The 26,730-nt window shown below is 39.0% G+C and overlaps 1 protein-coding gene across 10 annotated transcripts in view; it reads left to right on the top strand.

The window, feature by feature from the left end:
- Positions 1–247: 247 nt before the first annotated feature.
- Positions 248–26,730, top strand: part of ADD1 (adducin 1) — a 66,590-nt gene continuing 40,107 nt past the window's right edge. For 4 of the 10 annotated variants that reach the window (XM_052780614.1, XM_052780611.1, XM_052780623.1 and 1 more), the window contains exon 1: positions 20,323–20,342. The gene's annotated coding sequence lies outside the window, so the exon portion shown is untranslated. Of the gene's footprint in view, positions 414–7,176; positions 7,196–20,241; positions 20,343–26,730 lie in introns of those variants that run through there. The other 6 variants (XM_052780620.1, XM_052780621.1, XM_052780617.1 and 3 more) reach the window with 4 other exon arrangements.

Below are 26,730 nucleotides of genomic sequence, written 5' to 3'. Positions count from 1 at the left end.
CCCGGTCGTTCGGGAATCACCCAGCACTTCCCGCAGCCTCACAACCTGCGAAGCGCGGCCCCGGCCGAAACAACCCGCTCCCAGAGTCGCCGACACCGCTCCCCGCCATTCCCCTCACGCGCCTCCCGCCCACCTGCCCCTACCAATAGGAGAGCCGCTTAGTCGCCGAGCTTGCGCCCTCCAATGGGCGGCGCCGTTATTGGCCTGCGGCCTGGGGAAGCCGCACCCTGTCAGGTGGGGGGAGGGGGGGGGGTTGGGGCCGCTCGGTGGCTGTGGGGGAGGAGGGAGCGGAGCGGCGGGAGGCGGAGCTGGGGCCAGCGGCGGCGGAGACAGCCTCGTCGGGGGGGACCGTCTGCAGCGGCCCCTTCTTTGCCGCTTCCCTCCTGTGCCGCCCGTTTCTCATCTGCCCTCGGGTGAGCGCTGCTGGGGAAGGGCTTACGGGGGTGGCGGTGGGGGGTGGCGGTGGCGGGAGGCGCAGGCGGGGCGCCGCCGGTAACGGTCGGGGGGGGGGGGTGGTGGCGCAGAGGAATGCGGGGGGCGCGCGTGGCTGAGGGGCGCAGCCGTTAACGGTCGTCGGCGCGGGGTTTGGAGGGGGGGGTAGGCGGGCGGGGGCGCAGCCGTTGGCGGCGGGCAGGCTGTGAGGGGGAGGCGGGCGCTGCGGAGGGGCGCAGACGCTGCGGGGAGGAGGGGGGAGGCGAGGCGAGGCTGGGGCGCCGACGCTGGAACCGGCTTGTTTAGCCCGGGGCGGCGGGGAGGAGAGGGGAGGGGGGTTGTTGTCTCTGCCTTGAAAACAAGCGGCGGGCGGGTGGTGGGTGTGGGTGTGGAAAAAACAGCGGCCCGCTGCTCGCAGGGTGCCTGGGGTGAGGGGCTGGGGTGGGGAAGGGGGGTTTCGGGTCTCTGGGGTGCTGGGGGGGGGGGGGCAGGAGGAGGTAGGCTCCAGCCGCTGAATGGGGTGGGGCGGTGGGGGCTGAGCTGCGGGGGAGAGGCAGGGTTGGAGGGGCGGGTTCCTGTCAGCCCCCTCTCGGGAGAGACGGTCCCCCCTGCCCGCCGCGGCGAGCGAGGTGGGATGCTCCTGCTGCTGGTGCCGCCGCAGAAAGCGGCCGCTCAGCGTTTAAATTTCCATTGCACCCGAGCGATGCGTCTGCTGGCTCTTCCCCCGCCGCCCTTCTGCTTCACCTGCCCCTTCTTCTAGACTGCGAGGTGACCTGCTGATTATGCTTGGCGAAATGCGGGCATTAGAGTGTCCAAATAATCGTCCGCAGAGGACGTAGGAATGAAGGAGGAGATGTGATGCGTTTGTGCGGTGTTATTGATTGGCCGGGTACCAGCAGCAGCAGTAGCAGACGGGCAGTTGTTTTGTTTCCTCTGCTGGAAGGGGCATCTATATTTTAGCATTTCCAGTGTCTGCTTTTGATATAAAATGTCACATGTCTTTCTGCACATAATTACTGCTCAGTCTTTATGCTGCTTTTAAGGTTGATTCTTCATCTACGTCAGCTTCAGTTAAAACTAGCAATTAGGAAGGGGGAAAATCCAGTCAAGCTGGAAAAATATCCATGGCTGTACGGAGATAGGGGGGTAGGAATAGCACTGGGCTTAAATGGTTCGTGAGATACTGCTGTAGCTCAATGGTGCAAGCTCATTGCTGGTTTTGTTTTATTCTCTGCTTTTTGGAAAGTTGCTGTACATCATAACATCATATACCAAAAGTATTTTTTCTTGCATGGTGACTTATGTCTTTATATGGAGCTTTACAAAACATGTCTGCCTTCAGCTTATGAATTCTCAGACTGCAACTACTGCTAGGTAATTTCTGTATGCTTTGCTGAAAGCTACAGGTATCTCCGTGCACACAGGCTATTTACGGCTGTGGGTTCTTGTAACATGACTGAATGTGCTAACAGAATACTCGGCAACTCTTAACTGCCACAAATTTGTTCTTTTTTGTAGAACGAAAGAATTTATTTTAAAAATAAAGAAATGCAAACTATTTCTAAGATAGGCTTCCATTTTTCTTTGTTAAATTGATTGATGTAACAATTCTGTACCTCAATAAGGAAATATTCTTTTTAGAGTTGTTGTATAATAAGTGAGAAAAAATGCAACTATGGACTGGACTACTGAAGCAGGTGGCTTTGGTATTTCTCTATATTCAGTAAGCAGATTGGATGTGATCGTGTAAAAATAGTCTGAAGTGAACATGATGTTCGGTGTAGTTTGCCTCAATTACAGAATTTAAACTTGGTGGTTTTCTTAGAGTTTTGAGGAAGACACAACTGCAAGTTTTTACACCTTCACTGTAGCAAGATAATAATATGTGCATTACTATGTTTGTATGTTTAAGTATCTTGTAGTTTTACTGGAGTTCTTTTTTCTATATGAGGTTCCATACTGAGGATAGTGCTTTTTAGCCAAAAGCTGTTGTGTTGCCTGAATGTTTTCTTTTTATGGTTGACTGTTATAAAATGGTGTGAGAAATCTGAACATTTGTGCTTCATCTGAAACAAGCACTTTTGCTAGCATGCTGTGCCAGTAAGTTCATTAGAGTATGGTTCACTAATGCTGTAGAGTGAAGAAGGTCGTTTACTGAATCAGGATCTTTCTGTGACAGTTCTTTTTAGATGTCTCCCAACAGAAAATGACTCAACTCTTCTCATTCTTTGAGATTCACTATCAATATTAAACGTTATTTTGCATGTATGGAATTGGATCGTTTGGTGAGATTATGTGGACAAACCCATTTGAGGACTGAGAGACTTTCACAGGCATAAGGATAAGCTACTTCAGCCCCATTCAAGTCTCGGTTTTTGAAGGATAGCTTTGCAGCATGAAGTGCTTTCAAATCTCGTCACCCAGCATTCTGTGACTTGCTATAGGAGGAAAAAGCTGAATTTTGAAGTAGCCAATTTTGTTAATAAATAGAATAAAATATTACAACTGGAGGCTTCAACCTAGGAGAACGATGTTTGGCATGTTGATTGCTAGTAAGCACGCAGCTTCTATGTGACAAGTGCTTTCTAATGCTGAGGAAGTTAGGCAGTGTATCTTATACCCACTGCTTTTCTGAGTTGTAGAAATAGTTTTCTTAATTATTTAAGAACTGTAGCAGTGGTGAATAGTGAGTAATTCGTAAATCCCAAACTGTTGCTATGCAAATGAGCCAGTCCTGCTTTGAGGGAAAAATCCATAGTAACAAAACTGGCAGAGCGTATCAGAGAAATGTTGCTTTTGTTGTGCAGTGAGGACATGAGGTAAAAAATAATGCTAAATTTCTGATTTTTATGGCTTTCAAATTAGAATTTACTCTTGGACCACGCTGCATGGCAGAAAGCAATCTCTGAAATAGCATAGTATTAGTAATTCATACTGTAACTAAATATTTCTTAGACACTTTTAGAGTGATAGGTGCTTTATATTTAAAAAGTGGTTGTGAGCAGATAATGAATGTAAGTTTAAACTGCTGATTTTGTTGTGCAGGTCATTTGACATCTGCTGAGGAACCTGTCTAAAACTCTTCTGTTAAATTATACATCTATATTAACAGGTTCAAAAGCAGGTATTTTTTAAAAATAGTAGAAGTTCCTAGATTACCTGAGTTTTGCAATTTTCATTCATATAATTTAATCAGCCTTCTCAGGGGAATAGGAAAACATTACTTAGTCTTGCCACTTATTCAGCATTTCTCTTCAAAAATACCCTTTTTTGGTAGGACTGAGAACAGTAGCTGTACAAACCTCTCAGTAAAGAAAGGTGTAAAGTGTGAATCTTATAAACCAGTTTATTTCCTGAGGAAAACCTCTTCTCATTAGAGGTAGTAAAGCTTAAAAAGTACTGGTCATACAGATATTTTGATCTATGATAATTTTTACTTCAGAATTACCCTTTTCTATGGTTACTCTTTCTATCACTTTGAAGTATTACGTGTACAATAAGAGGGTTCTGTGGTAATTTAATTGGGTGTTCGACATAATTTTATGATAACATGTTACCATCTCAGTAAGCATCTGTTTATTGAGAATAATCTTGACAATCTTTAGTCAAATTGAAGCAAATAATTGGTTTCTTTCCTCACCAGTCAGAGGATGTTGTTTACTGTGGTCTTGTCAGTTCAGAAATTTTAGTGGTTAGTAGTTGCAAAAGTTGTAAGGGCAGAGGCTCCAGGAAACACCCCGTTTTAGAACTATTGCTTTTTAAATCGGGTACAAGCTGAGCGGATGTCATTTGTCATGAGGGCTCTGGTTTAACATTCTAACAAACAGTCCTGGTCTTGAATAAAGTTTAAGTATTGCTGCTACTTTGGGGAATTTTAAAGTCTAACTGTTCTTCGTTTCACGGCAAGTTAAGTTTTAGTGTAGAGATGGATTTGAATGACTATTACCAGTCAAGCTGGCTGACCAGCATGGATGCTTGCTGGCTTTGCTGGATTGACTCTTTGACCGTTAAGAAGAAACTGAAAATGTCGTCCTTGAAGGCGTAGCCAAACGGGAGTAACAACTTCTTCAGCACCTTCCTAACTTCCTCCTTTTGACCTTGCTTATTAGATTGCATTTTGAGAAATGATCTCTGCCTCCTCTGTTGGATGCAGTTACTAGTCAGTGAAAGATCAACCTTTCAACCTCAGATCAGTTGTGTTAGCAAACAGGACATCAAAAGAGTTTTTCACTATCACTTACTTGAGTGGTTTTCCTTGCAGATTAATTAAAAGTCAACATACGTGAAAGCGCATTTCAATTCACTTTTAAAACTGGGATATTAAGAGCTACTCTTTAAAACTGAGATTTGGAGTTTCTGTGGTCTTCAGACTAATCAAGTATTCCTTTGCATTTTTAATTGACTAATGTATTGGGTTTTGTCTTTTAAAACTACTGATTTTTACACCATGTGTTTTGTATAATTTTTAGATCTTGACTCATGAAAGCTGAAAAGGTAGGGAGTAAAATATTTCACAGTTCTGAGATTTTCTTCCGTATACCTAATTGAATTGCTGAAAAGGGGTCATGGAAACAGTGAGCAGTAAGTGCAGTTAATCAGTAGCACTTTATGGTATCTTTGATACTTTCACATCAAATGAGTAGATAAATGCACTGAAGACTGGGGGAAAATCAAATGCCTATACCTAAGATGATCTAGGTTTTTGGTTAGAATCAGTAAACAAGTAAAAGCAACTTCAGACTAAAAACTTTAATTTGACTTGCAGCCATAGAAACTTATTTTAGTTTATTTTGGGTTTGTTTTTGTTTTGTACATTCAAGTTTCAAATTCTTGTGGTGCTTCTTATGCTTTTTTATCTCTGTCCTGTTTTAGATCTTGAATCTTGAGAGGTCTGATGCACTATTTCAGCTTTATTATAGCTAATGCCAGATTAAACCAGCAAGTGTCTGGGAAAACCTCGACCCATGAAGACTGTCTTCTGTGGTTTTTTTGATTGGTTGTTTTTTTGTTGGTGGTGTTTTTGGTTTTGGGGTGGGGTTTTTTTTTATTATATGCTACTGAGCATAAAGTTGCTGTTGCTGCATTGTGACTATGGAGGTGAAGGATAAGGCATACTTTGAGTTTAGTCTTCTTTTAACAGATGAAACAATTTCTTTAGGTGTTGTCACTACAAAATATTGCTGAAAATCTATAAAGTACATGTGCATGTGAAACATCCATTCCATTTAAAATTCAGCAAAAGACATTGCTGCCGTTATGCATCAACTGAGAGATGCAGTATACTTTGTTTTTTTCCTCCAAAAAATCTTGTCTAACAAAGCTTTGCATAGTAATCTTGAATCAACACAGCTTAAAGTATTACAAAGTTAAAGGGACTTATTTTATTTTTCTCTTCAACTTCTGAACCTATTAGCTATGTTCAGCTACATTTAACAGGAAAATGGGGACTTCAAACATACAAAGTTTCTGCCAGTAATGGGATAATCTGATGGCCAAACTTGGGCCCCCACTAAGAGAGGGGCATGGCTCCCTGATTTGTTTTGAGAGGCAGGAGCATCTGGCTGCCTAGCTGTTACACACTTGCCTGCCAGTCAGTATATGGGTGCCTCTGAACCAGTCCTTGTGTATTTTGCCACTTGGATGGCTAACCTGGGTGGGCCAGTGCTCAGGTGAAGGGCGGAGCAAGGATGGACTTAGGGGGCAACATGAGGACTTGGGATAAAAAAGGATAAATAGGAAAGCATAGGAGACTTCAGTTGACAGAACTACTGAAACGTGATTTCCTGTCATCTTTCTCTAGGTGCTTTCAGTTACTGAAAAGTTTTTCATGATTTTCAGGTAAAATTCTACACAGCTAAAGCATTGCTTTATTTTTAAATGTCACTTCAAGTTTCCATATGATTTGAGTAACAGATTCAGTGTAAAGCACAAGATTCTACTTTGATTCCAAAGTAAATTTTCTTTCTTAACTGTGGATATAATTTTTAAGCCTACTAGTATATATAGCAAGGTGTGGTTTGGTTTGTTGTTGGGTGGTTTTTTGTTTTTTTTTTTCCCCTCCCAGTTGGACTTAAAGTAAAATTTATTAGATGGTGAGTTTTCAAAGATATTCTGGTAATTTCGGTTATAACTGATAACTTGGAAGCATTTCAGAACAATTTTATATCTTTTATGAGTGAATTAAGGATGAAGATATCAGGGAAGTGGTGTTCGTTTTTGTAAATTATTTTTCATAAAGTGTTCGTGGCCAGAAGTATACAGTAAAAATTTATTTGGTTATGTAGAACATTTGCGGTACAGTATTAAATTATTTTGGAATCAATTATTAATAGGCAGGAAAAATAAATTAATAATGATCTTAGATGTTTGCTTAGATCTCAACTGTACATATGAAATGAATCTTTTTTTTCTGTTTGCTTTTAGGTAAAAAGTTAGTAAATTCTTTAGAGCTTTCCCAAAGCAAGTGAATCATACATGGTTTGGTGGAGAGGGAGGTAAAATACACATGCTTAATCTAAGGGAATTTTATGTGTCAAGGAAAGGTGATGGATTCCTGGGCCTTGGACTCAGAGGACCATCCTTTTGTTCTCTTTGATTGCTGCTACTTGTAACCGAATGTCTGCCTGTGTGTTTTTCCCAGTTTACTTTCAATCTACTTCAGAACCTGCACTAATCTTGATGCTGCTGAGTTATGTGGATCATCTTATACTGACCTTCTTGCCTCTGTCCTGGAAGTAGAGGATGTTTGTGATTGCAACATAGGGTAAGAGTTTTGACAGGTGGAACGTCCACTGCTGGATCTGCCATAGTCTTTATTGTTGATCTAGGACACTTTCTTTGACTCAGTTCCAGTCTGTTAATGGAGATGTTGATTTAAGGACAAGGAAACCCCAGTTAAGATGCCCATACCTTTGCTTCACAGTCGTGGAACGATAGTCCTTCCAGTATACTCCAGTTTTCATTCAACTGCAGCAACTTGGGGAGGAGCCAAGAGCAGAGAACCCAGTGAACAGTTTGCTGCACAAATTGGAAGAAGGTAGTATCTGAAACTGTCCTGTGGCCTGCCCAGCCACCAGAAAATAAAGAGCATTTTGGCAGCTGGTCAGTGAAAGCCAGAAGTGGTGGACAGAAGGCTGGGAAGCATGGTTAAAATCTGAATGTCAGCCAGAGAAGCTGGACTTAGGCAGTCTTGCAAATTATGACGGCAACCTTATTAATTGAACATTCTGGCTGGTGGAAAAGTTGCCTGAGGCTTAGAGTCATTATGGGTCAATACTTAGCACTAAAGTGGGGAGACATCCCTCCATGCCTCAAGCAAAGCTCACAATGTCAAAAGTAAACCTTTGTGGCTGCATTTGCCACTTCAGCTGCATGTTTAATGGCTTTGGGATCCTGTCTAATGTGAGTGGGCTAAAATATTGAAATAGCTGGTCTCCAGAAAAGACTGAGACTACTGTTACTCTTTTCAATCATTAACATAAGTATGATATTTATTGATACTGAAATAGTGTCCATTCTGCTAATTATTTTTAAGCATTTATTAAAACAACCCCAAAATACAAAGAATGTTAAAAGATTACATAATGGAAAGAGATGTGAATAATTAGTTACTTAGGATATCCTGGGTTTGTTTTTCATAATGTCACCTTTTTTAAAGAGCTTAAGCTTATTTCTGTATTCCCTGGTTTTCAGGGCATTAAGTCATTACTGTGTTCACTTATGTTGTTGAAATATGTTAGTTCTGTAATAACCGAACTGTATTTTCAGAAATTCATTACACCTCCAAGTCAAATGGGGCACATTATTGCATGTTTTCAGTAGTATTATAGTTACTGGAGTCACTTTTAATTAAGAATGAGGCAGATTTCGAATGCCTCTTTTTCTTTGCAGACCTTTATCAGGACTAGACACCTTCCTAAATAATACTCTTTGTTATCAGTTATTGGTTTGAAGACCTGTTGTGATACCAAATATTTAACGGTAGAATGAAAAGGTGAGGTCATTCAGTCTGAAATTTTGTATTTGCTACTTCTTGTACTACAGTTTTCACTTGTTTATTTTAATCCTTAATTTGATGTGTTACTCATTAATGAACAGGATAAGTTCAGTTAATTTGACTGAAACTCAAATCTAAATTTACTCTTTCAAGGATTTGATGATCTGAGAGAGTAATCTGGTAATTTTCCTCTCCCTCCTCTCTGTTGCTATAGTAATCCTAAATCTGAACCTTGTTTCTGCAGACTTTTTTTTTTTCCTTCAAGTAAGTTTTGTAATAGCTGTGCAGTGTGTTCTTGAACCAAAATATTTATAATACAGGTTTTGTTGTTGCCTTTTTTTTTTTTTTTTTATTTGGATGTAGCATCTGAAGTAAAGCTGAAATTAAGCAGCTTTGACTTGCCTTCTCTTTCTAGCTCTGGGGAGACCTTGCGGCATTAAGCTTTTTATTCATGTTTTAGGCATATATCATTTAGGGGGAAAACCAAGCAAACAAGGCCAAACTAAAGCCAAAAAAGCCCCAAACCTCTCTGAGTGTCATGAAAAGCTGTTAATAATTGTAATTATAGAGGTGAACGTTCAAATTGCAAAGGCTATAAATCAGTTTAGCATCCAGATGTTCTTGCAATTCCAGTTTTACAGCAATGTTCAGGGCTTTCAGCTACTTCTGGCATGGCTGAACTTCTGATACAGCAACAAATGCAGATAATTCTAGCAACTGTATAAAATACTTGTGCTCTTACCAAACTTTGATTTTTGTCATATACAAAAAAAGTGGCTACGCAAGATCTGACAAGGTTAATAGCAAATTGAAGAGGAGCATCAGAAGTAAGCAGAAAACCTGAAAAAGACTGATTGCCTGTCTTGTCAGGAAGCATGGGGACAATGAAGTAAGACTAAAAATAATTTAGATACAGATGAAAGACTACATGAAAAGTTTGCCTTAATTTTCAGTGAAGACAGTTTTGAACATTCGCATGCTGGCAAATAGGTCTTAATGAAGTGAGGTTATAAAAATTATTTCCATAAAGATAAAGTTGAACTTAGAGGATGCAGATCAGTGGGACTACATAATTTTACTCTGGAATTTTGAAGTGGGTCATCTGTGTAACTAGAGGCTCATTTGCAAGAATTGTTATTAAACATGAAGGTGGAAGGGTATTGGCTGGCTGGCGAGCAGCAAAAGTATTCACTGTTCAGAGGAAAAGGTGGTTTGAGATAGTTACTGCATCATTAGTGTGACCTTAATATTCAGGGATTTGTTTAAATTTAGAAAGAGAAGCTATTCTATGTGGAGGTAAGATGAAATTGGGGTATGAAGTGATATAGATCTTAACAGAGGAAGACTTTGTCAGAGAAATCTAACGGCTCTTTTTATAAGATACCTGACTTCTTGGGGAGGATACGTGGTTAGAGCTGACCACTTAGAAGTCATACAATGTGTAATATGATTCCATGTAAAAACTACAGTGATGTTTCTGTGAAAATTGATTTAAAATGGTGACAGGATGTGTCAAGTGTGGATAGAACTGGATGACCAGAAGATAATGTATTGGAAGTATGTTAGTAGTGGAATTTGTCACGGGTCAGTTTCAAGATTTAGTATTTTCATTAAAAACATTGATGCATTCCTACTTCTTATGCCAATCTCATGTTTTCTCATCAGATGTCAAGTATCATCAATACAAAAGACAGTTTTGCACAGAACAAAGTTGAGACCTTAGGACATGACTAGTAGAAAAAGGAGTCATATTTAATAGGATTAAAAAAATGAAGATGATCTTATTACACTTCAGGATGACTAATCTATCAAAGTTAGCAACTGTGAAGAGTATTAGGAAAACATGTTGTTGCCCTACTAATATTTTCCTTTAAAGAAGTAAAGCGGTATTGACTTTTTCTGGTACTAGTGAAAGGTTATCTGGAATATTGTGTCTAATTTTTACCACCTGCCATCAAGTAAAAATGGCATTCGCAGTGGAGGAGGTACAGGGACTGATTCCTAGAATGACCAAGAGAATGGAGAATTTGCTCTGTAAGGGAGACTCAAAGAATGTTGTCTTTGATCTGGGGAAACAAAGCATGAAAGAGGTTGCTCTTCATAAAAATGAGTGAAACAACACAGGTGGGTAAAAAGAGCTTCTTAAGCTTGAGGTATGAGAACAAATGGGTATAAACTATCCAAGAATAAACCTAGTCTGGAAATTAGAAAAAATGGTTCCTAAGCAACGGAGGCATAGAAGTCTGCAACAGCCTTCCCTTAGGAGTAGTTGAATAAGACTGTCTTTAAGATGGAGCTGGTTAGCTTATATAAGGGGGGGTAGTGGTGGATATAACATGTCATTTTCCATAGTACCTTGGGATTTAACTCCTTGACCCAGAATATCAGTTTGTTCCCATGATTCCTGTCTTGTTAGTCAACTATGAACTTGACCAGATATTGTCCAGAGACGGGTAGATACAGAGGTGGTCTGTTTCTTAGACAAATAGACCAGTTGCGTTCTGAGGTACATAAATGTTTCTATTGAGGGATAATAAATGTTAGACAAGTAGGATGTTTTAAATACTGTTTTATGTAATACACTACATTGTATCTTATGTAGTAGATATCTATTATGTTTTAAATTAAGAAACCCCAAATGAACACAGAATAATTCAACAGATTTAATAATGAGCCCTGTATTGTTTTCTTCTTGTGCTGTCCTGTGTGATTGAAGAAAGCTGCCCACAACATGTGCACAGCAATGTCATCATCTTCATATTTCTCTGAGCAAGCTGGAGGGTTGGTGTGGTGAAAACCCTTTATACCATGTTGCTGTGTATTGCCCTGCTTTTCCCGTATATTGCCCTAAGACAATGTCCATCTAGTAAGCTTGGAATGTAATTTCTTGAGGAAGCACTGTGCTTGTGTTTGCACTAATGAGAGACACTCCCATATCTCTGCATAATAGAAGGTTGGTGGTTTTAAAGGAGACTTGACAAAGAAAAGGGTTCTGCTGCCTTCTCCCTGCCAGAAAGACACTAACTGGCAAATTGGGGAATTAATGTTGCTTGAGGTTACAATATTTTTCTATTTTATTCAATTGTTATGACATGTTAAATCATGCTTTAATTCCTGCTGAGGTATTTCGGACCCAGGAGGAAACTTGTAAACGCTCATTTGTGCAATTGTTTCGTGTATGTCAGTAGTGTGTGTGTTACTGGATGTGGGTTTTTTATACGAACAGAAACAGAAATACAGTATCTGCTTTATATTTTTCTATTCTCTAACTCTGCCTTACTTATTCTTTCTAAATGTTCACCTTGAAGGCTTCATTTTTGGAAGGAAGTTCCAGCATAGAAAGTAGTTTGGTTAGGACAGGATAGAATTTTAATGATATTTGAAAGGTTCCTTCCTGACTGTGCTTAATGTGTATTATTGACTTCCCTTCAGCTGTTAGTTGAATTTCCTGTTGATTTTAGGGATAAATAATTGCCAAAGCAGTGTCTGTCCCTATCTGTGTGCTTAAATTAGTGTTGTTTTCTATATTCACAAGTTTAACAGTATTTTAATATTTTCAGAACTAATGTAGAAGACTGAGAGCTAGATCTTATTCCTTTAAATTGCTGTATTCACACATAATGATTAATATGAATGGTAAATAATCACATAGGCATAACATCAATGACTTAAGTGGCACTTTGCACATGTTTAAGCGTTAATGTTAGTGAAGTTACATCCCAAAATGGAATTTTTGGGGGAAAGTGCTTGACAGTTATAATTTTGAAAGCTGATAAATAATAGTTAATACTTCAAAGCTTGAGGTAGTGTTCACTACTGAATGAATATTGACTGAATTGTATTTAATCTGCTTTATTATTTAGACATTTTGTCTTGTCATTTACTGTTAAATAGGTGTGAACTACAGACAGTCTCATGTAATAAAAGAAAAAAAATCCAGAGTCTGAAACACTTTGGCAATAGTCTCCGAAGAGCGGATGACTTAGCAGATGTCATCTTAAAGCTCTTGCAATGAGGAAAATACATTTAGGAATACTGGTATTTTGAAAGAATGTATTAATGTATGTGCAGTAAGAAAACTGTAAAAGTTGATTATCTTGACTTTTTGTTCTTAAAGTATGTTTTTCAACTAGACTGTATAGGATTTGTCATGGTAACTGAAAAGTTGTCAGATTAAAGTAAATAATGTTATTGCCTTGGAGTGATAGAAATAATAGAAATAATTACTGAAAAGCCAAGCAATTTTTTTTTTTCTAATTTGCTTAATGAATATGACACTGGAAGCCTGTCAGTTTCCCCCTTCTGGTGAACCAGGTGATTTGTTTGTTAACTGAAAATATACTATTAAACACTGGAGAGAAGAAAAAGCTTTCTGGCTTTATATGCATTTTTTAGTTGCTTTTTTTTTTTAAATTCATTTATCTGTTAAAATTGAAGCTGAGGATTGCTCAGTTGTCTTAAATTGAAATAATCTTTTATTGTGTGGTCTAGAATAGCATCCCCTGCAAATGTGGCCTATGCTGTAGCTAGTTCTGAAAGGGATGCAGTCAACACTGGAATAATTTACATTTTCAGCAGCATATTCAGATCTGACATTTTGGTTTCTTATTTCGTATGACAGTCATGTCTGTTAACTTTTTTTTAAATATTATGTCATGTTAGCTGGTGACACACTTTTAAGTAAATGTTTTTAAAGGTTTATTTTTTGCATTGGCACTGTGCCTCATAAAGACATAAAATCTAAACTGTCTTATAAAGTGAAGATGCATGTTGACATGCAGTTTGATCTTTGGAGGATAAATCAGAAAAATCTTACTTCCCCCTCTCCCCCCAAAGAAGAGTGAGTGTATATCCTTTCCAAGACTTGGTGGATTAGATTAGTTTCCCTGTGAAAAATGTTACAGAATAGTTGGTGAAGACAGTAGCATCTGCACACAACCAGTCTGCAACAAGGAGATACAGTACAATGACTAGATAATGGACTGTCCGGATTTTGTCACCTTTAATTTCTTCCTATATTATGAGAGATCTAGAAAACTGAAACAAATTAAATTTGAGGTAACAGTCTTGTATAGGTTGCTTGAGACTTGGAGGAGAGCAAGGAACTTGAGCATGACATAGAGAAAGATCAGGTATAAGGTTGATAACAGACTTATTTATAAGAACAATTTGAGCTAGTGAGATGTATTGCTATTGTGTGTCATTGAACATCTTCATAAACCCATGTGATTTTTAGTGATGTTCATAGAAGTTCATGAGATTAAGGGGGGGGGGGGATTCAAAGTATTTCCTGTTCATTGTTAGCTATCTCTGAAATTCTATAGTAAGGTCTGGTACTAACAGGAAAGAAAACAGTGGGCAAGTATGAGGCAGGAGAGAAAGTTAAGGTTGGTTTAGTTTAGAGAAGACAGATAAGAAAAATAAATTGATACTGTAAGGTCAGAAACAGTTTTAAAAATCTGGATTACATTACACAGGATTTCTCTAGGATTTTTTTTACACATAATGTGTTTAAAACACACTGTTTTTAAAAAGTCTCATTCTGTATTAGCCCATGGGATTTACTGCTATAAGGTATTGTTAGGGTCAAGAGTTTAGCACAGTGCAAAGTAAGATTACACATTTTATATCAGTTATACAAGGAATGTTAAAATATATGTAACTTTTTTCATGGTGTAAAGCATAAATAGATAAATCTGCATATATGTGTGGGTGGTTTATACTGTTCTTAAAACTGCACACTGGCAATCGTTATTCAGGATATTTAGAGAGTTAAACCACTAGTTTGGTCAACTTTGGCAATTTTTGCCCTTTTAGACAAAGTTTTGAAATTTGCTTATAAAACCCCAATTGGTTTTTACTCTGGCAGCTACAGAAACTCTTTGTATACAAAAAAGAATGCTACAGAATCTCTTCTTATGAAATCAGGGCAGTTGACTAAATAAGCATCAGGCTTAATATTTGAGGATTAGAATTGCCAGACTTTTGTTTTTGTATTGAAAAAAAAAAAAAAAAATTCGAAGCTACTAATTTCTGGCTCCAAGGTAGCTGAAGTTGAATGGCCTACATAGACTGTGTATATCTTGTGTGGGGACTTATGGGAGAGACATAGTAGTATATATTGGTGTCTGGATATGCATAGAAAGGTAACATTTTAATGTTAGAAGTGTGGTAGTATATGCATTTATCACGTGGCCCTATAGAATACATTTTTGTAGGATTTCTGTTGGATTTCGTGAGCTTCGTTGGATGCTTTGTTACTGAACAGCAACAACAAAGTGGGAATTGCTTGTGGCCTAATATGTGTTTAAGTATGCGGACATCTTGGATCCTACTGAAATCCCTTAAGGGCAGGAGCTTCTGATGAACAGGTCTGATTGCAGGTTCGGATGGGGGGAGCGGTTTACAAATTACTTACCCTAGCCTGTTATTCCAGCTCACAGCATGACCACACAGTTGCGTAGGCTCAGCAATGTAGCCCATGCAGTGTGGGAATAGCTGTCAAGGAAGAGTGTAAAAATAACGCTGTGCTTCTGAGAAAGCATGATATACTTACAAAATATGGAAACAAAGACTTAAAAGAGTAGATGTTTCTACATATAAAATAATACTGTTGTAAAAACCAATACCACAGTACAGCTCTAATGCAAGTGATTGTTGTTTTCATTTCACACAGTTGTTTTGCCCACCTCCTTGGAGAGCTGCTTACCAACTTCTAAGGTTCTGTTGAAATCAGTTGGACTTCACATGGGCAGAAACTTCTGGCATGTATCCGACTGCATGCTGTTTGGGAATCGCTGTAAAAGCTGGGTTTAGAATTCTGGCTTTGAATACTGTGTGCATGTCACTGTGATTTGCAATTTCTGATGCCAGTAGCCTTTCAATGAACTTGAAAGAACTGTACATACATATTTGAGCAATAAAATAGTGGCAGTAGGGTTTCTAGAAAGAGTTCATTTTAGAACTTGAGTCAGGAATGAAAGTACTTTGACAGTGCTGTGTGGATTATTCAACTGATTTGATACAACTATGTATCTTTGTTGTTCATTATTTTAACTTACATTTCTGTTTCTGGGATTATAAACCTATCACTGGCTAGGTGTGATTTTTAGAACACAGTAGGGAAAGGTCTCTGGTTTCTACTAGGCAAACATAAGTAGGTGTACTGTGTTTTTAGAAGTTTTCTAGCTATTGGTAGTGATAATGTTGAAAGATGGAGGACATTTTGTCCATGGATAGAAGAGGAGTTGCTTCGATAGGGATCTGAGTAAAAATCAGTAATAAAGACAATATGATAGTCAGTGGAGTTGTTTTTAGACAACCAATAATAAGACAGATGTGTAGAAACATTGGGGGTTTTTTTACTATTAATCTTCAAATTTTTGTCAGCTAAAATAATCCTTGCCTAAAGGTGTTAGTCTTTATGGATGGATAGTGTTCAGTTTAATCTGGAAGCATGGGTATGTGTAGAACAGGAGCCTTTCAGTTTTACATTCGAACTTGAATTCAGTAAGTGCAGAATGCCCAGAAGCATGATTTCAGTTTTGTTCTTTGGTTTTAATAGTGGTTTGGTTTAGTTTTCTAAAACATTACAGCCATGCAAAACTGTTGTGACCTTTGGATACTTTGTTGTGCACTTCTGTCTGTACCTGAGGCTTGGGGCAGAACCTTAAGAGAGGACTTGTGTGCTTGGGACTGGTTCTCAAAGCTATATGTGTGGAAGAGCAGGAGGGAGAGCTGATGCGTGGCCCTTAGGGTCTCGGACTGGATGGTTGGAACCAGACCGAAAAAATAAATGCATCCATCTTGGCCTCTTCAGTGAAGACAGCCTTTATGAATGGGCCTACTTTGTAACAGCAGAGCAGAGCATGAGTTGCTCTGTCAATTAACCAGGTTGTGGTGTGCAAGGCTCTACAGCCATTCTAGTAATTGAGCAAGTATCGGGCTTGGATTAGTCCTTGTCCTCCTGCAACGCAACCAGAATATTTATGCCATGGTTTGTGCATGTCTTTCTGTGTTGTGTGCGTTCTTCTTTATTCTGTTGAATTTTCAGTTGAATAATGTAACAGTCTGGAGACTGGAATGGTCCTAGTTAAGAAATTAAGAAATAGGCCTAGTAGAAAGTGTGAGAGTGGCCGTGATTCCTGAAATACTAAAGTCTGGGCTTCTGTAGACAATTGTGTTTGTGATTCTGAAAGTAACTTCGCTAAAATGGCCATTAAACACTGTGTTCGCATGATTTACAGTGACTGGAGAAACTGGACTGCTGCAGTTCTCCCCAGATGTAATTCTGAAACCTTGTAGAGCAAAGTAAATAACATCTTTTTGCCACTGTCAGGTAGAAGCAATGAGAATCTCAGCTGGAAGGTAAGTCCTGGGTTTGCATAATGTTGATTTATGCAGCCATATTTGGCTGTGCAATACTTGCCTGACAAGGGCAACAGCATGATCAGGAAGATGGTTTTCTTGTGGTGTTTCATCTGTTACCATGTGGGTGTGCATGACCCTCGAGGTTTACCCAGAAGTAGGAAACATGACTGCATAATTTTGGGGTGGGGAGCGCATTCACACTCCCTGGGGAAAAACAGAAATGAGTTGCTCCTAAAATAGAGTTCATGGGGGGTTTCTTGACATACTATTTCCTAATATGGAACAACCAACAATCTAATATAGGAAAATGAGTTCCAGTCAGACTTTTTTCCGTAGTTTATATGTCTTTAATCTGTAGATAAAAGTTGTCAGGAACATTCTGAGAGATGAAAAAGAATGCTCTTGGATTTGGGAACTGTGTAATGGGATGAACTTTGTCTTACTGTCACTTCTGTGAAGGTAGTGTTAATATCCTTTATATAGGGCATGTATTTTAAACACTGTCCAGAAATTTTCAGTGTAGGGTGGATAAAGGATGGTGTAAACCACTTTGTCATCCTAAAAATTTTTCACCTACCTGAAGGACTTAAAAATGCCTAATTAACCACCATGTAAAGGAGTTTTTTGAACTTCAATAAGCCTGGCTGCTAGCTGTCTAATTTGGAAATAGAATGATGATACATATGTGAGGCTCACGTTTCAAAGCTCTTTTTATGTGCAAGTGCAGTATAAAATCTCACATGGAAGGTTTACGTCAAAATTAATACTTAGGCTTGCATTCTCCAAAGATATTTGTTTCCTCCTGCTTAAAGGCTTTTTAAATTCTGTCCGATTCTACTGTGTCAAGAGACTAAATTGGTCTCATAATTTATTTGGATTTCCGCCCTTCCCTCCCTCCCCCATCAAAACTGGGAAGTGCTATAAAAGAACTGGGGGGTGCCACCCAGAAAAGCCTCAGCTGAACGCGAATGAGAAATTCATGAAAAATTCAACATCTCCACTGCCTTCATCTGCCTGATTCAAGCCTGCTTGAAATCTCCAGTCTTCGTATTAACCTCCGCCTCATTTATGTACTTTGATTCACTCTTTTCTAGCTCAAACCGGTAACACACCCATCAACAACATTTGTGCTGCTTACATATCAAACTTGCTGGTTCCAGCATAATGCCTGCACACTCTCTAATCACTGTAGCAATTTCTGAGTTACTTGGATTCTCTGCCAGAAAATAATGACTGAATTCATGCACCTAGTCATGAATATTCAGGTTAGTTCCATCTCAAAAATCTTAACCAACCAGTCTCATAATAATGCGGGATTTTTTCTTGTGGGGCATTTGCTGTATGATCTCCAAAGTTAGAGGTATATTTTAACCATGAATTCATCAAGAAACAGTAAGTTCACCTTGTGGCTCTGTTGTCAAGTTACTTAGCCTCTTCATTCTTCTTTTTGTAATTTCATAATCTCTTGGAGCAGCCACACTAATTGCTTATAACTTTCTTACCATTTCTTGAAAACCATAAAGAAATTCACGTAATTCTTGAATTTTATTTTTGGGGTTTATGACATAATTTTAAGTAGCAACAGATGCTGCCAGAGCATATTGAAGATTTATGATGTCATTGCCTAACAAACCCATCAATAAAAATGTGATATTGTGTAAAAAAAGACAGTTTTAGTGTACCTCTGATTCAGATAAAAATTGCATAATGAAGTATAAGCTCCTAAAAAAAAGGGGGGGGGGGGAGGGGTGCATGTCAAATTCTCTGAAAACTAATTATCACTGTTGATGGATAGCAAGTTAGATTATCAGAGCAGGAGCTCAGAAAAACACAAGAAAAGTTAATGAATGGGATGTCTTGGGATGTCTTAGCATAACAAAAATAGATATCATGTAGTACAATCTAACATTAGCGACTGTGTTCCTTATTGTAATATGTAAGGAACATATTAAAACTTCATTTCAGCCTGGAAAGCAAAACTGATATGCTTATGCACTTTTAGTTTGCCCTTGCTTCAGTAAGAATGTCTTGTCTCCAAATCAGGATGTGTAAGAGCTGTTATTAAGGTCTAATAATTTCTGGTGAATGCAGAAGTTGAACTAGAGTATTTCGATTTTGCAGTCCTTTTTGCAGAACACTTTTATAAATCTCTAAGCTCTGTTTATACGATCAGAATAAATTGTGAAGCAGAATCTCTCTCTGGTTGAGATGTTTTCAGCATTTAACCTGAATTAACTTTAAAAAAACCCCAATCAAACCTATAAAATAGCTCTCATGCTTGCATGAAGTGAAATCATAGCTTTAACAAGTCTAAGGTAGTGTTTTTCCTATTTATGTGTAACTGAAGAGAAAAAGATTCTGTGACTACTTTTCTCTCCCCTGTAAATAAGTAAAGATGCATAATGTCATCCAGCTGTTCTGGAAGAAGTTATCTTTGCAATGTAGTTCAAAGGGTTAAATGACATTGTTCTGTTCATTGCCAACGCGTTTCAGAAATCTTATCCCTCGCTATTCAGTCTACATGAAAATAACTGGATCCTGGCCAAAATGGGGCCACTTCGCCTATGCACTGCTGCATTTCAGTTGATCCTTTATGCATCATGATACTAATATCTTAGATTTGAATCAAGTTACTGAAATTTATTGCATTTTTAAAGTATCGGTGAAGTATCTATGTTCCTTTTCAAAAATGAGTTTTAATTTCTTCTGTCATTTGTAGAAGCTTTTGTTATTCACAGCACTTTTTGAAAGCACAGGTTCCGAGTGGCTTCAACAGCGATGAACATTAAACATAATGTAAATTTTAAACATAAGTTTTTCAGTTTTTTATATCTGTGATAGCACTGGGTATATAGGTGGGGTCTTTTTGCTTGTTCGTTTGTTTTTTCCTAGACACTGATCTGGTATAACCTTTTTGAAAACCCTAACAAACATTTTAATAAAGGTAGATTTTCAACTCTAATTTTAGAATGTCCACTCTCCTTTATCTAAAAAACAGAAGGGTAGCACTGGAATAGGTAGTACCATCAGAAACTATTACTTATAAAACCCTATACGAAAAGTGAAACAATGCTACTGTGGTCATACTGCATAGTGGAAGGGGCCTTGTTCATTTTGCGTATTTTGCTGAAACTTGAGGTCAAAAGAAAATCTTGAGGGAAGAAGAAGGCTGCTCTTTCCTCTTGTCTTTACACCTAGAGCACATGTGTGACTTTCCTTTAGACAACCTGCAACTCATACTGTGTCCTGCATTCAAATGAGCTCTGGAGTCTTCTTCCTTCTGGTAAAGCTGCTTATGACCTCCACAGTTCTCATGCAGTGCTACAGCCTCTCCACTGCTGTGGGGAAGAGCCCGTGCTGTGTGCTCTTCCTCTTGACCTGCTGTATCAGAAGCATCCCCAAGTTTACGACGGACAGTGGTAAAACCTTGTCCTCAATTGTAGGTCCTGACCTAGTTCTCAGTTCTGTCTAAAGCTGCTGGTGCAACCACTGCGCATCTCCCTGAACGTAGCTATTCTGTGAAGCAGCAGTAGACTCTTCTTGGGTAAGTGCCACCTCTATGTAAGCAGATGGCTTTCCTTCTGGGGGACTGTGTGGAGTACCGCTAAGGAATTTGGAGACTTTCATGACTTTAGGTGTGTTGTTTCTGAGGAAAATATGCTTTCAAACATGTGTATGTGAAAATTATGGAAATCTTATTACCTGATTTATTACACTGCAAATTAAACGTCTAATTTTGCTTTGGTCAGTTTTGGCTCTTTCTTTGATAAACTGATGTGTGCATTTGTGTTTTCCACAAATCCGGTGTTGGAATTAAAAGTTTAGCGGCTTTTATAACTTCAGTTTAAGGTCAGTGTTCATTTTTGGGTCAGACATGCTGATCAGTTTGTCTCAAGCTTTCCACGTACTTGTTGGCTAAAGCTGGGGCCCTGCCCTTGGAAAGCTGGTGATCTGATTTGACCTGTGCTCAAAAATCTGAGGGCACTGGCTTATTGGTGTGTTTGGCATGAGGCTTGGGAAGTGCATGTGGGTTCACAGCAACCTAAAAATAAGCAGTATTTGGGTTAAACCTCTTTATTTGTATGGACTCGTGACCCTGAATGCAAAAATAAACGTATATTTGTTTTCTGGTACTGCCACCACCATCCATGAATATTAATAGTGGAAAAATATTTGAATTTTACATTGTCTTGGCCTCAGATATTTTCTGCACAATTAGAGGATGAAAACGAAAGTTCGTGACTTGACTCATTCTTGTGTAGTACTGAGTGGCGTCTGTAGCTGAGTCTCTGCAACATCAGTGATGAAATTTAATGTAGCAATAAAGCAGACTGGAAAAAATACTTGTCACTAATGTTTTCTGTTCAACAAATGTTGTAGTTTTGTCAATAACGCATAGAGAGATCGCCTCTCTAGTGCAACCCTTTTTATTCTACAGGCTGTTAACTTTAAAAGCCATTAACCTAAGCAGTTCAGTTTCAGTGGACTAAACTGCTGAATGCATCGAAGAAGCCAGTGAGACAAGCTAAGTTATTTGGGAACTTGTGTAGTTTTTGTCATTGAAATTTCTCAGTTAGGGTATGCCTGAATGATTTGGATGGGAGATTTGCACTTCATGCTGCAGAAGATCATTAAAAAATAGTAAGAGATACCCTACCTGATCTGAGGGAAAATTTGTCCCAATTGCAAGTCTGATGAGTTTGACCTGAGCACAGGAGAAGGATTAAGGAGGATTTTTGGTACTGTCTCTGAGTACTTCTGCCTTCTGTCTGACATTCAGCCTCCAGCTGTCACCAACCTACCAGCAGAGGAAGGTGCTATTTAGAAGAAAAAAAAAAAAAAAAAAAAAAGTGCTAGAATACTAGAAGTGCTTTGGAAGCTGCAAATAACACGAGCATATTGTGCATATGGGAACTTATTTTTCCCAAAGCGTAAAAAGGATGGGCAGGTTCATAGATTTCAGAAGCAGACGGGACTCTGATCTCAGTACAGACAGATACTAGAAGGTATTCTGGAAGTTGGATTAAAACTTGCGTTTTATAAAGATTTTCAAAGCAAAGTTACTGACTCAGTATTGTACATATGCGGTTAGGAAACTTCCATCTCTATTCAAGGGCAAATGTGTCTGGTATTCACTCCCAAGTGCTAAATCTCTCCATGCTTTTGTTAGCAGGACTGAAAGGCCCTGTCACCTCTATGACCAGTCAATCTTTCTGCATAACTGAATAGGTCAAGCTACTAATCCTTAAAAGTTAGTTTTCCTGCTCTCCGGATCTTTTTTGTAGCCCTTCCTTGAACTCTGATATTTCGTGTCTTTTTTTGAAGCGTGTATGTGAGAACCAGAAATAATATTCTAGCAGTGTTTTTTTCAAAGTTAGGGAAGATAATTTTGCTACTTGATATTCCTTGTTTTATTTTATGGTTACAGTAGACCACCTGGCCACAGCATAATCTTTGCAATTACTACATAGTGACCTATGACGGCTCCTGAATTCAGTTCTAATCTTGCCTTTCCAGCACTGAGTAATTCTGGCTTAATTTTTGTATCCAGTTGTACTCCTTTGCATTAGCTGTGTTAAATTGAGTTTTGTGATGCTACACTATTAATTACGTAATTCTCTGTGGTTTTTACTTGAGAAGCTTATTTGAATTGGAACTCAGATTTCTGAAATAAAATTGCAGGCAAATCAACTTCTGTGGTATTTGGCATATTTTTATGTGGCAGTGTAATTATGAGGACTCATTTTGGGGGCTCTTTAAGTCCAGGTTCAACATGCAGGTTTCAATGTCAGTGTTGGTACAACTTCATAACATAAATTTATCTGAAAACCATGATACTGCTCTGAACCGTAACACTGAAGCCCATGTTTTTTACTAACTGTAAGGAGTTATTTTGAGGGCTAACAGACACCAAAGTAGTGGAAAGGAAAAGTGTCTCCACTGCTATTACCACCTGTGACCATTGGTGCTCCTCTGGTAAAGAGGCAGTGGAAAAATATATGATAGTTTGCAGAATTCATACTTCCACATTGTGCCCAGAGAAATACAAAAGACACTGGTGAAATTCCTGTTTTGTAATTTGCATGTAAACTCTCTGATACATTTGTGAAGCTCTTAGGGTTTCAGCAGAAAAGCTTAAGGTATCTATGGTTTAAGGTACTAATATAGAGAGTTTCTGTTATATGAACAGTGTGACATGTTATGTTATGATTTCTGCTATTCACTTTCCTTAATCTTTCATGAATTTACGTACCAAACATTTCCAGAAGTGCTGTATGAGAAGTGCATGAACAAGTAGATTACGTTACTGAGAGAAGTGAAAGCAAGGTATTTTGATGTTGAGTTAGTGAGTTCGTTTGAAACTGTTAGCCTTTAGCAAATTCTTGGAGGCTAGAAATGGCTGTGCTGTTGTTTCTCGTGTAAACTGCTTAGCAGGAAAATTGGAGGAGGAAATAATCTGAAGAGGCAAAGGGATGTTAAAAGGCTAGGACTGAGAAGAAACCGGGGACCTCGTCAATAGGAGATACGAGTTAACAGTTTCAAGAGTCATTCCCTTTTTAATCCTATTCCTAGTCCCATTTTTAGATTGGGATTCCTTCCCATTGTCAATTAGCTTGGAATGACCTGTTTGTTGGAAACTTGATCTTTCCAACATAAATGAATAAATCATGTTAGAGAGGGTTTAACATAAAAATGGTACCAATGGTGAGCGTAGACTGCAACCCTACCTTCCAGCGAGGCCAGTGCCAGGTGCTGAGGGGAGGAATAGCGCAGTGTGCTGCCCTGTTCCTCCTTGTGCATCATGCTCGGCTTCCTGCAGAGTCCTATCTCTGGGACGCAATGCTTTTCCAGGTCAGGGAGGGGAGGTGAATGTTTCTAAAAGTTTGATACTCTTGGTCTTTTAAATCCTGTATTAAAAAGAAGGTAGTTACCTTTCTCTATCTTAGCTTCTAGTGTAGTTTTAATGCTGGCTTCTCCCCTCTTCTGTTTGCAAGGACTGAATTATGTATTCTGAGCCATATATATTGAAAATTCTGCAGAGTTTAGACAGCTGTATTTGGCCCTCCTTTGGACCCTCTCCAGTCTGTCTGCGTCTTTCTTGAATTGTGGAGACCAGAACAGGACACAGTAGTCCTCCAGGTGTGGCCTGACAAGCGCTAGGTAGATTGGCATGATCACATCTCTTATCTGTGCTAGTAATGTCCCTGCAGATGCAACCCAGGATCCGATTTGCCTTCATGGCTGCAGCGGTGCACTGCTGACTCCTGTTCAGCTTGTTGTCCGCCAGGACCCTTGAGTCCCTTTCAGCAAGGCTGATCCCCAGCCACACAGATCCCAGCCTGTACCGGGCTCTTTGGTTGTGTCGTCCCAGCTGCAGGACCTTGCACTTGTCTCTGTTACACTCCATACTGTTCTTGCTAGCTCACTCTTCCAGCCTGTCCTAGTCTGTCTGTAAGATGGCTTTCCCTTCTGATGCATCCACCTCACCACCCAGTGTGGTGTCATCAGCAAACTTGGTGGTGGTGCTCTCAGTCCCATCGTCCAGATCATTTAGGAAGATGTTGAACAGTGTGGGTCCCACTGTCGATCCCTGGGGGTCCCCCACTTGTGACAGGCTGCCAGCCTGAGTAGAAACCATTGATCAGTAGCTTCTGAGTGCAGACTGTGAGCCAGCTTCCTGCCCATCTTGCAGACCACCCATCCAATCTGTATCTTGGCAGTTTGTCCAGCAGAAGGCTGTGGGAAAGTGTCAGATGCTTTGCTGACATCCAGGTAAACAATATCTATTACTCTCCCGATGTTGACAGGAAATGTTATTTTGTTGTAGAAGGTTATCAGGTTAGTCTGGCAAGATTTGCCTCTGGTGAATCTGCACTGGCTTTTCCCAGTCACCTGCTTCATTTGGCTTTGGTAAAGCTAGACAACAATTACATTGTTTTACAACCTGACATAGTTATTGCTGTGCTTTACCTGTGGCTCCTTAAATGTTCTCTTAACACAGCAGCCTAGAAAACTTGTTTATTAATGGGTTTTGATGTTTTGTTTCTTAAGTAACATAATTTCCAAGATGTTGGGGGGGGTTAATTGTGTTTTTTCTTTTTTTTCTTTTTTTTTTTCCTCCTGATTTACTGTAGATTATGCTTCCTGTTCTAAATGCAGGATCTTTTAATTTTTCTGTACAGTCAGAGGATGCCAACTAAGAAAGGACTTAATATTATAAGTATATGGTCTTAATGAAACATTTTTTTGGTGATCATTGGTTCTTTAAACAAAGAAAATTATAACTTTTTTTTGTCAATCGGAAAGCAATTTGATATTTTGTATGGTAAAAGGCCTGTAGCAACTGCTATTTTGACAATTCTGTTATATAGATTCTTGCCCTTCATAAATATTTGGAAATTTAGGTCTAATTTGAAGCAGATTTCTAGCTCTATTATTTGTTCTTAACAAAGAATCTCTTAAATTTTAAGAGGGGTTTTTTTAGTGTAAATATTGGAAATAATAAGAAATGTTGATGAGCTTCTATACACAAGTAATACTGTGTCTTAAAAATGTTTATAAATGTTTACCCTTTTCTATGGTTTGAGGTCTCAAGTCTACCCAAATAAATTTTTGCCAGTTCTTTATGTAACCTTGTGATCACCTACAGCCCACTGTGCTAAGCCTCTGATTTCAGTGTTTCAGAGAAGGTGAAAATGGGAAAGAGTTGCTTACAGAGTAGGTGCATTTCAAGTAAGTTTCTGGGACTTGATCTATTTTTTCTTTTCTTTTCCTTGTTCTCTAACAGAGTTTGTTTCTTGAACTACTGTCATAGATAGTAAGGCATGATATTACAGATAGAAAATGCAATACTTTTGGTCAGATAACTGTTGGATTTCTCTAAATTTTTAGAGTCCAGTATTTAACTTGCAGCATCTCTGTTAATAAGCAAGATGATGGTGCCTGCATTCAGTACAAGATAAATAACTGTTCTTGTTCATGAAATAGTCTCTTCCTGTTTGAAAACAAAGAGCAGGGGAAATTCTGAAGATGCATGAGCTAGGAACATTTGCTAAAAAAGAATATATTTGTTCATGATGTTAAGCATGTTGTCTGGTAAGTAGTACAGTCATGATTTACTTTCTTTGTTCTTAGACTTCCTAAGATAGTGCCAGCTTTTCCTTTTTTAAAAGTTCAGTAGGAAACATTTGAAATGGCAAGAACAAATCCAGTCTCATTGGTGCCAAAATGTTCTCACTGATAATGATGGAAATTGTAGGGCAAATCATAAATAATTTCCCTATTACAAAGTTATATTGATTTCTTTTTTTTTTTTAATGGAGCAAGTTTGGCCAATGTTATTCTTAAGTAAAGGAAAATTGAAAAAAATACAGAAAGTACCAGAATATTGAGTGAATTGGTAACACTGCAAATTTATGAACAGTTTTTTTGCAGAAAATGCAAGTGATAATGAAACCTTATTTTCTGTAGATGGATGTTCTGCTTCCTCGCCATCTCCCCACCAACTCAGTTTTCATGCGAACTCAGACTGTTTGCAATGGCTCAGTTACCTCTTGGGTTTTTTGCTGCCCACAGTGCTGCGCCACCCCAGTGCTGCTCAGCCCTTCCCTTCCTATTTCTCCCTTCTGTCACCTCTTGACTTCCCTGTGCAGTAATTTCAGCTCTGTAGCTTTCCGCAGTCCCCTAAGTCTCTTTCTTGGGCCATAAAATTACTCTGTCTTTTCTCTGTTCTTTCCCTGTCCTTTTCTGTTTGCATCCAAAATAGAGCTCCCTTCCCTCCTCCTGCCAGCTCACTGCCTGACCTGTCACTTACATGAGCCTTTAGGTAACTTTTAGTCTTCAAAGGCTGCTCATTTGCACAACAGTAAAGAAAACATGTTACTTTAATTTGTTTTGCTACCCCCTTGTCCCTTCCCCAGTAACTTCTTGTC

The sequence above is a fragment of the Harpia harpyja genome, chromosome 2 (genome assembly GCF_026419915.1).
Source record: "Harpia harpyja isolate bHarHar1 chromosome 2, bHarHar1 primary haplotype, whole genome shotgun sequence".
Lineage (NCBI taxonomy): Eukaryota > Metazoa > Chordata > Aves > Accipitriformes > Accipitridae > Harpia > Harpia harpyja.
This window is presented reverse-complemented; position numbering and strand designations above follow the sequence as displayed.